This window comes from Triticum dicoccoides, chromosome 7A, assembly GCF_002162155.2.
Source record: "Triticum dicoccoides isolate Atlit2015 ecotype Zavitan chromosome 7A, WEW_v2.0, whole genome shotgun sequence".
Taxonomy (NCBI): domain Eukaryota; kingdom Viridiplantae; phylum Streptophyta; class Magnoliopsida; order Poales; family Poaceae; genus Triticum; species Triticum dicoccoides.
In genome coordinates, this window is record NC_041392.1 from 2,118,276 (window position 1) to 2,134,803 (window position 16,528).

The window sequence follows — 16,528 nt, forward strand, 5'->3', positions numbered from 1 at the left end:
AATTAAGTTCTATTAATCAAATTACTTAAGAACTCCCACTTAGATAGACATCCCTCAAGTCATCTAAATGATACGTGATCCAAATTAAATAAACCATGTCTGATTATCACATAAGATGGAGTAGTTTTCCAAGGTGAACATCTCTATGTTGACCATATCTACTATATGATTCACGTTTGACCTTTCGGTCTCAGTGTTCCGAGACCATGTCTGTACATGCTAGGCTCGTCAAGTTTAACTCGAGTATTCTGCATGTGCAAAACTGTCTTGCACCCGTTGCATGTGAACGTAGAGCTTATCACGCCCAATCATCATGTGTTGTCTCGGCACGACGAACTGTCACAACGGTGCATACTCAGGGAGAACACTTATACCTTGAAATTTTAGTGAGGGATCATCTTATAATGCTACCGCCGTATGTAGGATCGAAAGTATGTCTAGAGGGGGGTGATTAGACTACTTGACCAGATAAAAATCTATCCTTTTCCCAATTTTAAGTCCTGGCAGATTTTAACAACTTAGCACAAGTCAAGTAATCAACCTACACATGCAATTCTAAGAGTATAGCAGTGGAATGTAAAAGAATTGCATATGAAGGTAAAGGGGGAGTTTGGAGGGAGCAAACGCAATGTAGACATGGAGATTTTTGGCGTGGTTCCAATAGGTGGTGCTATCGTACATCCACGTTGATGGAGACTTGAACCCACGAAGGGTAACAGTTGTGCGCGTTCACGGAGGGCTCCACCCACGAAGGGTCCATGAAGAAGCAACCTTGTCTATCCCACCATGGCCATCACCCATGAAGGACTTGCCTCACTATGGTAGATCTTCACGAAGTAGGCAATCTCCTTGCCCTTACAAACTCCTTGGTTCAACTCCACAATCTTGACGGAGGCTCCCAAGTGACACCTAACCAATCTAGGAGACACCACTCTCCAAAAGGTAATAGATGGTGTGTTGATGGTGAACTCCTTGCTCTTGTGCTTCAAATGATAGTCTCGCCAACACTCAACTCTCTCTCATAGGATTGTATTTGGTGGAAAGAGGGTTTGAGTGGAAAGTGACTTGGGAAGGCTAGAGATCAAGATTTATGTGGTTGGAATGGAATATCTTGACCTCAACACAAGTGTAGGTGGTTCTCTCTCATAAAATGTATGTTGGAAGTGTAGGCATGTTCTGATGGCTCTCTCCTTGAATGAAGAGTGGGTGGAGGGGTATATATAGCCTCCACACAAAATCTAACCGTTACACACAAATCACCAAACTCGGTGGGACCGAATAATGAAACTCGGTCAGACCGATTTAGTTCAAAATGTGAACGTTAGGATTTTCGGTGGGACCGACATGTCAACTCGGTGGGACCGATTCCATTAGGGTTAGGGCATAACGTAATCTCGGTGAGACCGATTACACAAACTCGGTTGGGACCGATTTTGGTAATAGGCAAACAGAGAGTTGGTGAGGCAAACTCGATGGGACCGATTCGCTCATCTCGGTTAGACCGAAACGTTACGAAGGGGAAACAAAGAGTTTGCATTGCAAGCTCGGTGGGACCGATCACTCATCTTGGTTGGAGCGAAACGTTACGAAGGGAAACAGAGAGTTTGCAATCCCATCTCGGTGAGACCGAAATGACTAGGGTTTGTGGCTGTGGCTATGTCAAATGAACTTGGTGGCGTCGGGTAGGAAATTTCGGTGGGGCCAAGTTTGACTTTTGGTTTGGGACATATGTGGATGTGAGAAAATAGTTGAGGGTTTTGGAGCATATCACTAAGCATTTTTAGCAAGTAACTCATTAAGCAACACATCATCCCCTTTTAATAGTATTGGCTTTTCCTATGGACTCAATGCGATCTTGGATCACTAAAAGTAAAATGTAGAGTCTTGAGCTTGAGCCAACATGTGTTCTTAGTATTTTGAGGGGTCCACTTTCTGATCCATGCCATGCCAAACATTGAGCTTTCCTGAAATATTTATCTTGAAATAGCATTATCTCGATGGGCTATATGTTGTTAGGAATTACCAAAACCACCTAGGGATAGTTGCACTTTCACTTTACTAAGCAAAATAAGATGCATAAAAGATAAACATCACATGCAATCAAAATATATGACATGATATGACCATCATCATCTTGTGCCTTTGATCTCCATCTCCAAAGCACCATCATGATTTCCATCATCACTGGCTTGACACCTTGATCTCCATCATAGTGTCATTGTCGTCTCGCCAACTATTGCTTCTACAACTATCGCTAACGCATAGTGATAAAGTAAAGCAATTACATGGCAATTGCATTTCATACAATAAGGCGACAACCATAAGGCTCCTGCCAGTTGCTGTTAACTTTTACAAAACATGATTATCTCATACAACAACGTATATCATATCATGTCTTGACCATATCACATCACAACATGCCCTGCAAAAACAAGCTAGACGTCCTCTACTTTGTTGTTGCAAGTTTTAAGTGCCTGCTACGGGCTTCTAGTAAGAACCGTTCTTACCTATGCATCAAAACCACAACGGTGATTTATCAAGTTTGTTGTTTTAACCTTTAACAAGGACCGGCCGCAGTCAAATTCGATTCAACTAAAGTTGGAGAAACAGACACCCGCCAGCCATCTTTATGCAAAACAAGTTGCATGTCTGTCGGTGGAACTGGTCTAATGAACGTGGTCATGTAAGGTTGGTCCGGGCCGCTCATCCAACAATACCACCGAATCAAAATAAGACGTTGGTGGTAAGCAGTATGATTATCATCGCCCACAACTCTTTGTGTTCTACTCGTGCATATCATCTACGCATAGACCTGGCTCGGATGCCACTGTTGGGGAACATAGCATGCAATTTCAAAAAAAAATCATATGATCACGCAAGATCTATCGAGGAGATGCATAGCAACGGGAGGGGGAGAGTGTGTCCATGTACCCTCATAGACCAAAATAGGAAGCGTTTGGCAATGTGGTAGATGTAGTCGAACTTCTTCTCATTCCGACCGATCAAGCACCGAACGTACGGCACCTCCGAGTTCTGCACACGTTCAGCTCGATGATGTACCTTGAACTCTTGATCCAGAAAAGTATCGAGGGAGAGTTTTGTCAGCACGACGGTGTGGTGACGGTGATGGTGAAGTGATCTGCGCAGGGTTTCTCCTAAGCACTACGACAATATGACCGGAGGCGTAAACTCTGGAGGGGGCACCACACACAGCTAGGAATCAATGTTGTGTGTTCTAGCGGTGCCCCTCCCCACATATATATATAGGTGGGAGAGGGAGAGGGGCTGCAAGGGGCGCCCCAAGTAGGAGTAATCCTACTTGGGCGCCTCCTCCAAGTCGGCCTTCCCCCTTCCATATCCATCGGAGGGGGGAGGAAAGAGAGGGAGGAGGGGGAGGCCGAATCCTCCCCTTTCCTTGTCCCTTCCCTGCCTTTCCTTCTCCTCCTATTAAGCCTATAGGGGGTGCACCAGCCCCTTTTGGGGCTGGTCTGTCCAATGCTTGGCCCATTAGGCCCATCTAGCTTGTCGGGGGTTGCCCGGAACCCCTTCCGGTGACCCGATACATACCCGGTACCCCCAGAATACTTCCGGTGTCTAAATACTATCGTTCTATATATGAATCTTTACCTATCGACCATTTCGACACTCCTCGTCATGTCCATGATCTCATCTGGGACTCCGAACAACATTCGCTCACCAAATCACATAAGTCATATAATACAAATCGTCATCGAACATTAAGCGTGCGGACCCTACAGGTTCTAGAACTATGTAGACATGACCGAGACACCTCTCCAGTCAATAACCAATAGCGAAACCTGGATGGTCATATTGGCTCCCACATATTCTACGAAGATCTTTATCGGTCAAACCATTATGACATAATACGTTATTCCCTTTGTCATCGGTATGTTACTTGCCCGAGATTCATCGTCGGTATCTTCATACCTAGTTCAATCTCGTTCCGACAAGTCTATTTACTCGTTCCATAATGCATCATCCCGTAACTAACTCATTAGTCACATTGCTTGCAAGGCTTATTATGGTGTACATTACCGAGAGGCCCAGAGATACCTCTCCGATACTCGGAGTGACAAATCCTAATCTCGATACCTGTAGAGCATCCTTATAATCACCCAGTTACGTTGTGACATTTGATAGCTGATACGTCTCCAACGTATCTATCATTTTTGATTGCTCCATGCTATATTATCGACTGTTTTGGACATTGAGGGAGTCCTGGATTAGGGGGTGTTCGGGTAGCCGGACTATATCTTCAGCCGGACTCCTGGACTATGAAGATACAAGATTGAAGACTTTGTCCCGTGTCCGGATGGGACTTTCCTTGGCGTGGAAGGCAAGCTTGGCGATGGGGATATTCAAGATCTCCTACCATTGTAACCGACTTTATGTAACCCTAACCCTATCCGGTGTCTATATAAACCGGAGGGTTGTAGTCCGTAGGCAATCAACTCCATATACAACAATCATACCATAGGCTAGCTTCTAGGGTTTAGCCTCCTTGATCTCGTGGTAGATCTACTCTTGTACTACCCATATCATCAATATTAATCAAGCAGGACGTAGGGTTTTACCTCCATCAAGAGGGCCCGAACCTGGGTAAAACATCCTGTTCCCTGCCTCCTGTTACCATCCGGCCTAGACACATAGTTCGGGACCGCCTACCTGAGATCCGCCGGTTTTGACACCGACATTGGTGCTTTCATTGAGAGTTCCTCTGTGTCGTCGCCTTTAGGCCCGATGGCTCCTTTGATCATCAACAACGATGCGGTCCAGGGTGAGACTTTTCTCCCCGGACAGATCTTCGTCTTCGGCGGCATCGCTCTGCGGGCCAATTCGCTCGGCCACCTGGAGCAGATTGAAAGCTACGCCCCTGGCCATCAAGTCAGGTTTGGAAGCTTAAACTACACGGCTGACATCCACGGAGACTTGATCATCGACGGATTCGGGCCACGGCCAAGCGCGCCGCACTATGTCGAGGGACATGATCTAGATCTGTCCCCGGACAGTGTCCTGGAGGCCGCACACGCATCGGTTCCGACCCCTAACTCGGAGCCTATTGCGCCAATCAAGGATGAGCGGTTGGACGTCACCTCTGGAGCTTCAATCCCGAAAGCGATCGAGCCGAACGCTAGCCCCGCACTCTGCACGACCTGTGACTTCGAGGATCCGGACTCCTTCCCGGACTCCGAACCCCCCGCGCCCCTGCCAATCGAATCCGATTGGGCGCCGATAATGGAGTTCACCGCCGCAGACATCTTTCAGCATTCGCCTTTTGGCGACATCCTGAATTCTCTTAAGTCTCTCTCTTTATCAGGAGAGCCCTGGCCGGATTACAGTCAGCGAGGGTGGGATACGGACGATGAGGAAATTCAAAGCCCACCCATGACCCACTTTGTAGCCACTGTCGATGATCTAACCGACATGCTTGACTTCGGCTCCAAAGACATCGATGGCATGGACGATGATGTAGGAGACGAACAGGAACTAGCACCTATAGGGCACTGGAAGGCCACCTCGTCATATGACATATATATGGTAGATACTCCAAAAGATGGAGATGGCGATGGAACAGTGGGGGATGACGCCCCAAGAAATAGCCAAAGCGCCGGCGTCAGCGGCGCCGCTCTAAATCCCGCCAAAGCAAAAACGGTGATTCCGGCACGGGAGACAATACTACCCCGGATAGCGCCGAAGAACACTCACCTCAGCAAGATTTGGCACAGGAAGATGGAGAAGCCAGCCCTCATGAGAGAGCGGCAGACCAAGAGGTCGAGGATGATAACTATACGTCTCCCTCCGAAGAAGAGGCAATCCTCGATGACGACGAATTTGTCATACCATCAGACCCCGCCGAATGAGAGCGTTTTAAACGCAGGCTTTTAGCCACGGCAAACAGCCTCAAGAAAAAGCAGCAATAGCTTAGAGCTGCCCAAGATTTGCTAGCTGACAGATGGACTGAAGTCCTTGCGGCCGAAGAGTATGAACTCGAACGCCCCTCCAAGAGTTACCCGAAGCGCAGGCCGCTACCCCGATCAGAGGAGGAAGCACCTACATCACCAGCGCATGACATGGCAGACCGGCCACCTCGCGGCTGTGACAGAGAGGCCTCTCGGCCCTCCACCCAAGCCATGCCCCGCCGCCGCTCAACTAAGGCACGGGAAAATGCGCCCGACCTGCGAGACATATTGGAGGATAAGGCAAGACAAACAAGATCGATCTACGGATCACGCAGGCGCCCTACGACATGTGATAATGATCTTCACTCTGGATAGAACAAATCCGGTCGGGCCGAACACAACAGACATAGCTCTTCCAAGCTGCGTCGTGATATAGCCCAGTACAGAGGCGCCGCACACCCGCTATGCTTCACAAATGAAGTAATGGATCATAAAATCCCAAAGGGTTTCAAACCCGTAAACATCGAATCATACGATGGCACAACAGATCCAGCGGTATGGCTCGAGGATTATCTCCTTCACATCCACATGGCACGCGGCGATGACCTACACGCCATCAAATACCTCCCGCTCAAACTTAAAGGACCGGCCTGGCATTGGCTTAACAGCTTGCCAGCAGACTCAGTCGGTTCTTGGGAGGACTTGGAAGCCGCATTCCTCGACAACTTCCAGGGCACTTACGTGCGACCACCGGATGCCGACGACTTAAGCCACATAATTCAGCAGTCAGAGGAATCGGCCAGACAATTCTCGACACGGTTCCTAGTAAAGAAAAACCAGATAGTCGACTGTCCGGACGCAGAGGCCCTAGCAGCCTTCAAGCATAACATCTGCGACGAGTGGCTTGCCCGGCACCTGGACATGAAAAGCCGAAATCCATGGTAGCCCTCACGACACTCATGACCCGCTTTTGCGCGGGAGAAGACAGCTGGCTAGCTCGCAGTAACAACTTATCAAAGAACCCTGGTAATTCGGATACCAAGGACAAAAGTGGCAGGACACGTCGGAATAAGGAAAAATGCCATGTTAGCAGCGACAGCAATGAAGACACGGCAGTCAATGCCGGATTCAAAGGCTATAAATCCGGTCAGCGGAAAAAGCCATTCAAAAAGAATACTCAGGGCCCGTCCAGTCTGGACCGAATATTCGATCGCTTGTGCCAGATACATGGCACCCCCGAAAGGCCAGCCAATCACACTAAAAGGGATTGTTGGGTGTTCAAGCAGGCAGGCAAGTTAAGGGCCGAAAACAGAGACAAGGGGTTGCACAGCAACGACGAGGAGCCCAAGCCGCCGAACAACAATGGACAGAAGGGCTTTCCCCCACAAGTGCGGATGGTGAACATGATATACGCAACCCACATTCCCAAGCGGGAGCGGAAGCGTGCGCTACGGGACGTATACGCGATAGAGCCAGTCGCCCCAAAGTTCAACCCATGGTCCTCCTGCCCGATCACTTTTGATCGAAGGGACCATCCCACTAGCATCCGTCATGGCGGCTTTGCCGTATTGGTTCTCGACCCAATCATCGACGGATTTCATCTCACAAGAGTCCTCATGGACGGCGGCAGTAGCCTGAACCTGCTTTATCAGGATACAGTGCGGAAAATGGGCATAGATCCCTCAAGGATTAAGCCCACAAGAACGACCTTTAAAGGCGTTATACCGGGTGTAGAAGCCAACTGTACAGGCTCAGTAACACTTGATGTGATCTTCGGATCCCCAGACAATTTCCGAAGCGAAGAGTTAATCTTCGACATAGTCCCGTTTCGCAGTGGCTATCACGCCCTGCTCGGATGAACCACATTCGCAAAGTTCAATGCGGTGCCGCACTACGCATATCTCAACCTCGAGATGCCAGGCCCTCGAGGAGTAATTACGGTCAACGGAAACACCGAACGCTCCCTCCGTACGGAGGAGCATACGGCGGCTCTCGCAGCGGAGGTACAAAGTAGCCTTCTCAGGCAATTCTCCAGTCCGGCCATCAAAAAGCCAGACACTGCCGAGCTCGCCCAGAGTAACCCACAACAGGACCGTCTAGCACACTCTGAGCAAGCGTAGCAATGTGGCCCCAACCCCAGCTTTCGCAACATAGCGAAACCAGTACCTCGCGTACATAACTACGCCCTTGAAATACCATGGGCACAGGGGAAGGGGCACAATAACGGCACGCCCAAAATACGGCTTAAAACGTACTAGGGGCTGCCGGATTCTTTTTTAGATTTTCTTACTTTCAGGACTCCATACTTCGGATGACCTGTTCGGCAATTCGACTGCCGCACAAACGATGCAAGATCCAGGGAGGCAGACAAGCCATGCCACATTATGGAACTCCCAGGTGGTCTCTGTTACGAGCGGTATACCTGTTTTCAATACAATTCCGTGGCCTGCCCCTGGTCAGGACATACTGAATAGTCCAATATCTTTTGCTTACCGCACTATTTGTATCGTTCGGCTTTGATAAATAGCCTCTCTATAAACAATGCTTAACTTCTTATCTATGTTTTGCATTATCTTCTTTTCACATTTATGTTTATTAAATGACATGATTGCACCCGTACACCATGGTACGGCAAACACGCCAGGGGCTTCAGTACCCCTCATAACAGTGTGAGCAGTCCGTACACTTTCACAAGTGCGGCACCCCGAACTTATAGCACTATATGCATCGGCTCCGAATCATGATTTGGGTCAATAGTTGGGTTTGCCCGGCTCCTATGTTTTGGTGCCTTATGTTACGCTCTATCGGCTAAGGTAGCACTAGGAGAACCACTGCAATTGTGCCCCGGTTCAGCTGGGTTAAGCACCTCAGTGGAGAAAGCTAAAACTGACTGTCATGATGTGGCGAGAGACCGGTCGCTGTTCGAGACGTTTTTCGACTCCCTAAAGGCTTATGCCGCTTCGAGCGAGGAGCTGGCTTTGTCCGGCCAAGGCATGGATAGCGCCCCGAACTCGGTCTTCCGAACTAGGGGCTTCACCAAAATTTAAAATTATAGAGTTCTATGGCTAAGTGAGAGTGTTCAACCATTATAGTCCCATTGCCTGGTTCGTTGTGCTGACCGCCTCCCTCAACAGACCCAATCATGGGAAAAAGAGCGCTCAGGTTTATCCCGAACACCCCAGCACTAGTGTCATGGGGGCAGAACCCGACGACTGGCCATCTCTCAATTTTTTGATAAACGGCCGCACAGAAAGTAATATTTTAAATTCAAGCATTGCTTAGCGCATATGAACAAGTTTTCAGCGCACAGGATAACACGAGCGAGTTCATTCAAAAATTACATCCTTGGTACATTCATCCGCCACAAGGCGGGCACCAGCAAGAACATCCTTGTAATATTTCTCGGGCTTGCGATGCTCCTTCCCCGGCGGCGGCCCGTCCTTCACAAGCTTCTCACCGTCCAGCTTACCCCAATGCACCTTTGCACGGGCAAGAGCCCTACGGGCACCTTCGATGCAGACGGAGCGCTTGATGACCTCGAGCCTTGGACAAGCCTCCACCAGCCACCGTACCAGTCCGAAGTAGCTCCCAGGCAGGGCCTCTCTAGGCCACAGCCAAACTATGAAACCCTTCAATGCCTGTTCGGCCGCCTTGTGGAGCTCGACCAGCTGCTTCAGCTGGTCACTCAAGGGCACAGGGTGTCCGGCCTCAGCGTAATGAGACCAGAACACCTTCTCCGTCGAGCTGCCTTCCTTGGCTCAGTAGAATGCTGCGGCATCGGATACGCTGCGGGGAAGATCTGCGAATGCCCCTGGAGATCTCCGGATTCGGGTAAGTAACAAGTAGTTTACTTTTATATGTCTGCTTTGCATATAGAATGCCTTACCCGCTGCTATCTTCCTCATCTCCTCCAACTCTTGGAGGGCCTTTTGGGCTTCGGCCTTGGCAGACTTGGCAGCCTCTAGGGCCGTTGCAAGCTCGGATGCTTGCGCCTTCGACTCCAGCTCCAAATTCTCATGTTTTTCCATGAGAGCCTGCAGTTCTTGCTCCACCTCGCCGACCTGAACCCCAAGTCTGTCTCGCTCGGTGCGCTCCACGGCCATTTTCTTTTCGGCCTTAGACAGCGCCTGCTTAAGGGTCGCCACCTCAGTCGTGGCCCCTACAATAAGCAGTACAATCCTGTTACTCTTTTTTGCAATCAAGCCTTTTTATAGGCACTTTTTCTGTAAGGTATTTCTTACCTTCTTCCTCCTCGAGCCACCGCTTGGCAAGGCCGAGCTCTCGCTCGGTCCGCTCGAGGTCCTACTTAAGGACACCCACCTCCGCAGTCAGTGCAGCGGTGGATAGCAGCGAAGCCTGCATACGCATATTGACTCTTTTTTTAGACTCCTGCGAAATTTAATAGATCCTCTATTCGGCTTTTCTTTTCGAACGCCAAACAGAGCATCAGGGGCTACTGTCTATGTGGTAATATTTTTACATATTTTTACTTACCCCGAAGCCTGTTAGAAGGCTAGCGCAAGCTTCAGTCAGTCCGCTCTTGGCGGACTGAACCTTCTGGATCACCATACTCATAATAGTACGTTGCCCCTCGTCGATGGAGGCGTCGTCAAGCACCTCCAGCAGATTGTCCGGCACCTCCGGTTGGACGGAGGCCGCCGGCTCAGAAGGCTTGCTCCTCTTAGAAGGAGTTCGCCTACCACGGTACCGAACTGTGGAAGATTCCGGCGCGGTGTCAGGCACAAAGCCGGACTGATAGCCCTGGGGAGCCTTATCCCCTTCACTCCTGAAGTCTGGGAGGTTGCCTTGCGGCTCCTCCGGGACCACCTCCTCCTGCCCCGGAGCTTGTCGTGATGGCACTTCCGTGTCGTCTGCAGTGCGGGGGAAGACAACGGGTGAAACTGAGTTCACGTCCGATGAGTCCAGGGAGCCGCCCGACGATTCGTCGAATTCGGCACGGGGCGGACTGCATAATTACATTTGACATTAGGGAAAGCTGTGCAACAAAGGAACATCATGAGTTACTCTGATATCCGAACTTACGATTTCGCCGGACGCTTGGCCCTGTTTGGCCACTCCTCTTTGCCCTCTTCGGTGTTGGGGGCGTAGTCCGGCGGAGGGGTCTTCCTTTTCCTAGACCCCTCGGCCTCCCCCGTTGGGGCGGCCTTCCTCTTCTCTCCTCCCTCCTCTAGGGGGGAGAGTCTACTTCTTCCTCCTCCTCGTTTTCGCGGGAGGATGGCATCTCGGACTCGTCAGATGACGAGTCCGACATCACCACGTTGCGGGCACTCTTTCGAGTCCCCGTGGTCTTCACCTTCTTGGCCTTCTTCTCCGGCACCACATAAGGCGCCGGAACCAGCTGTCGTGGTTCTAACTCTGATAGTGATGTAGGGGGTATGTATGGAGAGGCTAGATCTCAGCTATGGAGAAGTTGCAAGCACACCAGGATGTACGAGTTCAGGCCCTTCACGGAGGAAGTAACAGCCCTACGTCTCGGTGCCCGGAGGCGGTCGATTGGATTATAGGTGTGTGAATAACAGGGGTGCAAACCCTTGATACTGAGGAGGGGGGTGGCTTATATAGAGTTCGCCAGACCTCTCCCGCCCTCAGTAATGCAGGGTTAAAATACATTAAGACTGGGCGTTACTGGTAACGTCCTTAATAAAGTGCTATGATGACCATAAAGACTACTTAATGGCCGACCGTTTTCCTGCGGAGTGACTTTAGATCTCCTGGCAGTCGAGTGGTTGGCTTCGTGGCCGAGTGATAGCTTCCTGGTTGAGTGTCTTGAATTCGTCGAGTGGGATACCTTCAAGTCGATTGAAAGGTGACTTCTTCTAGGGGTGTCCTTGGGTAGGGCTCTTAGGACAGGTCCATGCCCCTACCCTAGGTACATAGCTTCATCATTAGCCCCCGAATGGATCGAGGTTCGAGTGGGGAAGGAGTTGGGGATCCTTCTGACTGGTTCTTAGTGTTATATGAATGTCTTGTACTGGATCAATTGTCACGGATGACGTTGTCAACTTCTTTCGGTCACCTTGATCCATTCTTGGTCTCTCGTCGAGTGAATTTCCTTACTTGTGAAATACCGAGTGCCGGCACGAGCGGGATCTTCTGTTTGATGATATGTTCTGCAGCCCGCGGATTTTGCGGGATTGGAATTTCGGGAAGCGAGCGGGACGGGGGCGGACGCAGTAATCGGATGGGATAGGACGGAAGCTCCTCGATTCCTGCGCCACCTTTTTCGCCACGTACCGCGCGCGCGCCTGTTGCGGGATTTTACGGGATCGCCTGGGCCTACCGGTCAGCCACTCGGAAGCGGCCTCTTATAAGCTGCCGGCTCGGGGCTCCCAAACAGTGTGCTCTCGCTTTTCCTTCTCCCTTCACAAGGTCCTCCGCCACCTCCGCTCTAAACCTAGCTCCGTAGGTCCGTTCGAGCCTCGCCGGCGATGATGGTGAAGGATAAGACGTCGGCTTTGGAGCGGGCGAAGAAGGCGGCGGTGCAGGGGAAGGGGAAGAAGTCCGCTCGGGGCGGATCTTCCTCGAGGACTGCTCTGCCCAAGGATTGGATCCAGGGCGACAGGATGCCGTTGGTGATTCGGCAGGAAGATCTGATGACATGGTCGAGGGGGAGTCATTCCCCATGAAGCTGCGCGTCTCCCGGGGAAAGAAGTCGAACCCCAACCTCTTGACGGTGAGTGCGTCCTCCTCGCCACCCATATCGATCGAGGATTTTCTCTACCTCCTCATCCTTTTTTCCGGAGCTTTTTGAACTTCTTCGGAGCGCAGCTCCATCACTTCACTCCCAATTCCATCGTGTATCTTGCTGCTTTCGTTTCCTTGTGTGAAAGTTTCTTGGGTTGCCGCCCTCATTGGGGACTCTTTAAACACATCTTCACTTGCCGTTCCCAATCAGTAAAGAAAGCCAAGTCGAGTGACGAACGGACGCAAGTGATCCAGCTGTGCGGGGGCCTGGCGATCCAGATGAGGGGAAAAAGTTCTTTTCCGTCTATCACTTTTCCCGAGTCGGTCCGTGGTTGGCAGTCAACCTGGTTTTATTGCCAAGACCAGGTGATTCTAGGACAGTTGACTGGGCTTCCCCCTTTCTCTTTGGACCGAGCTCAAAAACCTGCCTCTCTGAAAATGCTGCCGGAGGAAAAGGCGCAAGTCAAGGTGCTGGTTGGTCGAGTGGTTCAACTTGTTCGAGAGGGCGTGACCGGCATGGACTTGCTGGAGGTCTTCCTTCGGAGGCGCATCCAACCGCTTCAGGCTCGTGACCACCCGATGTGGATGTACTCGGGTCTCGAAGACACCACTCGGATTCACCCAGAGGAGGTCACTGACGAGATGCTGGAAGGGTGGCTATCGAGCATCACAGGGAACAAAGACAACCCCTGAGGAGCCAGGAGGGTTCCTCCGCTTGACAACACATACGAAGTGGACCAGGTCTGACCTTGTGTTCCCGACTGAGATCTTGCTTTCTTCATTTGCTCTCTTTGAATCGGTCGACTGACTTTCGACTTGTCTGTTGTTCTCCAGGCAACTACAGAGATGTACTCGACACCCAATGGAGCACAAGAGCAGGCCGAGGAAGGGGAGGCGAGTGGAGGCAAAAGTGGAGACGAACAAGGAGAGTGGGAATCTGACGGCGAAGGAGAGGGAGACGACGACGTCGACTCCAGCGAAGAGGAGGAGGAGGAGGAAGCTAAACCTCCCCACTTGGAAAGGCGATCCAAGCTTACACACGACCCTGCGCGGGAACGTGGTAAGGCGACTGCTCCCATTGGGCAGTCGTCGAAGCGCCCTCGGACCTCTTCTCCAGTGCCGACTGAAAATGCTCCCAAGCACCCACGTGCGGCGCCGTCCAAGCCACCCAAGGCTCTGCCCAAGATGAAGATGACTGTCCCCACCATTTCTGGGTAATAATAGAACTTGTTTTGCTTTGCCGACCGTGGACAGATCCTTGGTCGATTCATTGAGCCAACTGACTGTCTTTCGAAATTTGCAGTGCTGCTACTTCTGAGATCTCCGCCAAGGACGATGATCAAGAGATGGAAGATGCTGTTACTTCCAACCCTGTTATGATTATTGATGTTCTGCCTTGAGTCGACTGACGATTTCTTATAACTCTGTCGATTGAATTTTTCTCATAGCTCCTCATCATGTTATTAACCTCCTTGACGACGACGATGAAGTGCCGCTGAGAGTGAGACGGAACAGGAAGGCATCGGCTGGAAAGACCCCACAATCTACTCCGGCGCCTGAGGCCGTAGCTCGATACGGTGGTGATACCACTCGGGTTTCTGTGACTTTCGCCGTTCCTCTGACGAGTGTGCGGCCCTCGACGTCGACCGCAAATCCGCCTTCGCTCTTCACCACACACCACGTCCCTGAGGACCAAGTGGGTGCAGCTAAGGAAGCTATACGCCAGGCAGGGATCATGATGGAGCAGGTCAAGGTGGTTCGAGAAGCCAGCCAAGCAGCTTATGACGTGAGTTCAGCTCTTCAGAGTAACGTCCAGGTCAGTCGATTCATTGCTTGTTCTATTAGGGTATGCTGTCTGAAGAATCTCTTTTCCGAAGATCTTTAAATTTGTACACCCACTGGGTGTGTCTGTTAAGTTTTGGACGAGTGGGGGCATGCTTAGTGCACCCACTGGGTGTAGTCCCCGAGACTACGGTGGACTGCTGGCAGTTGACTGTAGTCTTTATATTGTGTTGCTGTAGTTGTACTTCTTCACTCGGTCTGGTCAGGCCATGTCGAATGAAACTGTATCCGGTCGACTGCGGGCAGTCGATTTTTTTTCAAAACCAGTGGGGGCACGCTGAGTGCACCCACTGGGTGTAGTCCCCGAGACTACTGTTGAATGTTTTTGATTCAGCTGTAGTCTTAGAAACGCCATCATTGTCTCTTGGTTACTCGGAAGCAACTTATCATGGACCTCTGTCGACTGATTTTTGCAGAAATCATGTGAACTTGTGGCTCTCTACACTGAGTTGGAGAACAAACAGATCCAGCTCAACCTTGACTTGAAGCTTGCTCAACAGAACCTGCAGAAGGCGCGAGAAGAAGCAAAAGGTATGGCTGGTGAGGTTTCTCATTCTTGACGAGTGACTTTTCTTTCTTGCCCGTTCTTGATGTTGAGCTCACTCAAGGTTCTGTAGATAAACTGGAGGAGGCTCTAAAGAAGAAGGATCAAGATCTTGCCGAAGCGCAGAAGGAGGCCTTGAGCAAAATGAAGCTTGCAGAAGAGAAACTGGCTTCAGTCGGTACTCTTGAACAGGAGAACTCCAGACTGAAAACTGCTCTCGACACAGCTAATCAAGAGGTTAGCCGACTGAAGAACGACAAGATGGCTCTGCACGACAAGGTAGGTGAGTTGGCGGGGAAGAGGAACGATCTGGAGGCTTATCTCGGTGGACTCGCCAAGAAGCTGTTCGTCATGCTCGAAGGTAATTACTCCGACCCGACTGTCTTGCAGTTACCAAGCCTGTGTAGGGCCACTGCCTTATTCATGAATCGTGTTTGCAGAATTCTGCCAGAGCTTCGAAGAGGAAACTAGTCGAGTGGAGCCAGGCTTGGACCCCGCCAATTCTCTCGTGAAGGACGAGGCTGCTATGAACGTGCTTCGACTGGAGTCTCGTGTTACCAGTGTTGTTGGCTATCTTGCTCGGCTGAAGGTTGCGATGTTGCGGATCGACACATCACTCTGGCCTGGGACGACGCTTCAGAACGACCTCGAGTCTCTGATGGTTCGACTGAATGAAGTCCTGGGTCGAGTGGCGGAATGGAAGAAATCTTCTGCTAGATGTGGTGCTGATGTCGCTCTGTTTGTGGTCCGCGTCCATTGCAAGGAGGCGCGAGAGGAAAAGCTGGCCGCCATCCAAGTTGCCAATACCAGGAAGCACAGCTTTCAAGACATCATGGAGACTTTCATCACTGCTGCCACTCGTATTGCAGACGGGATCGACTTGGACGAGTTCGTCGCCCCTTCCAGTCCTCCGCGTGAGGAATGAAAAACTTTTATGCTTCACTTTAAATTTGCCTTGGAATGCCGAGTGGGTTTTGTAACCGTTAAACTCTGTCGATCTGAGGGCTTGAGTACTTTGATCTGAGGTCTGGGACCTTTAGGTCTTATCTGAACTTGGTTTATCGTTGAATATCTTCATGGATGATCCGTCGAGTGGAACTCGATCTTCACTCGAAATAACCTTGTATTTGTGGTGCAGCTCTGAAGGAGAAGGTAGCAGTCGATTTGCACCTCGTCGCCCTTGCGGATTGGGTTGCGTTCCGTACTTAGGCGAGCGCTGGGCTGCAGCTAAGCCCCCGAGTGGGAGGTTTGCTCTCCACTCGGTAGGATTTTTTCAAACTTAGGCGAGCATTGGGCTGCAGCTAAGCCCCCGAGTGGGAGGTTTGCTCTCCACTCGGTAGGATTTTTTCAAACTTAGGCAAGCACTGGGCTGCAGCTAAGCCCCCGAGTGGGAGGTTTGCTCTCCACTCGATAGGAGTTTTTCAAACTTAGGCGAGCACTGGGCTGCAGCTAGGCCCCCGAGTGTGAGGTTTGCTCTCCACTCGGTAGGATTTCTTAAACTTAGGCGAGTACTTGG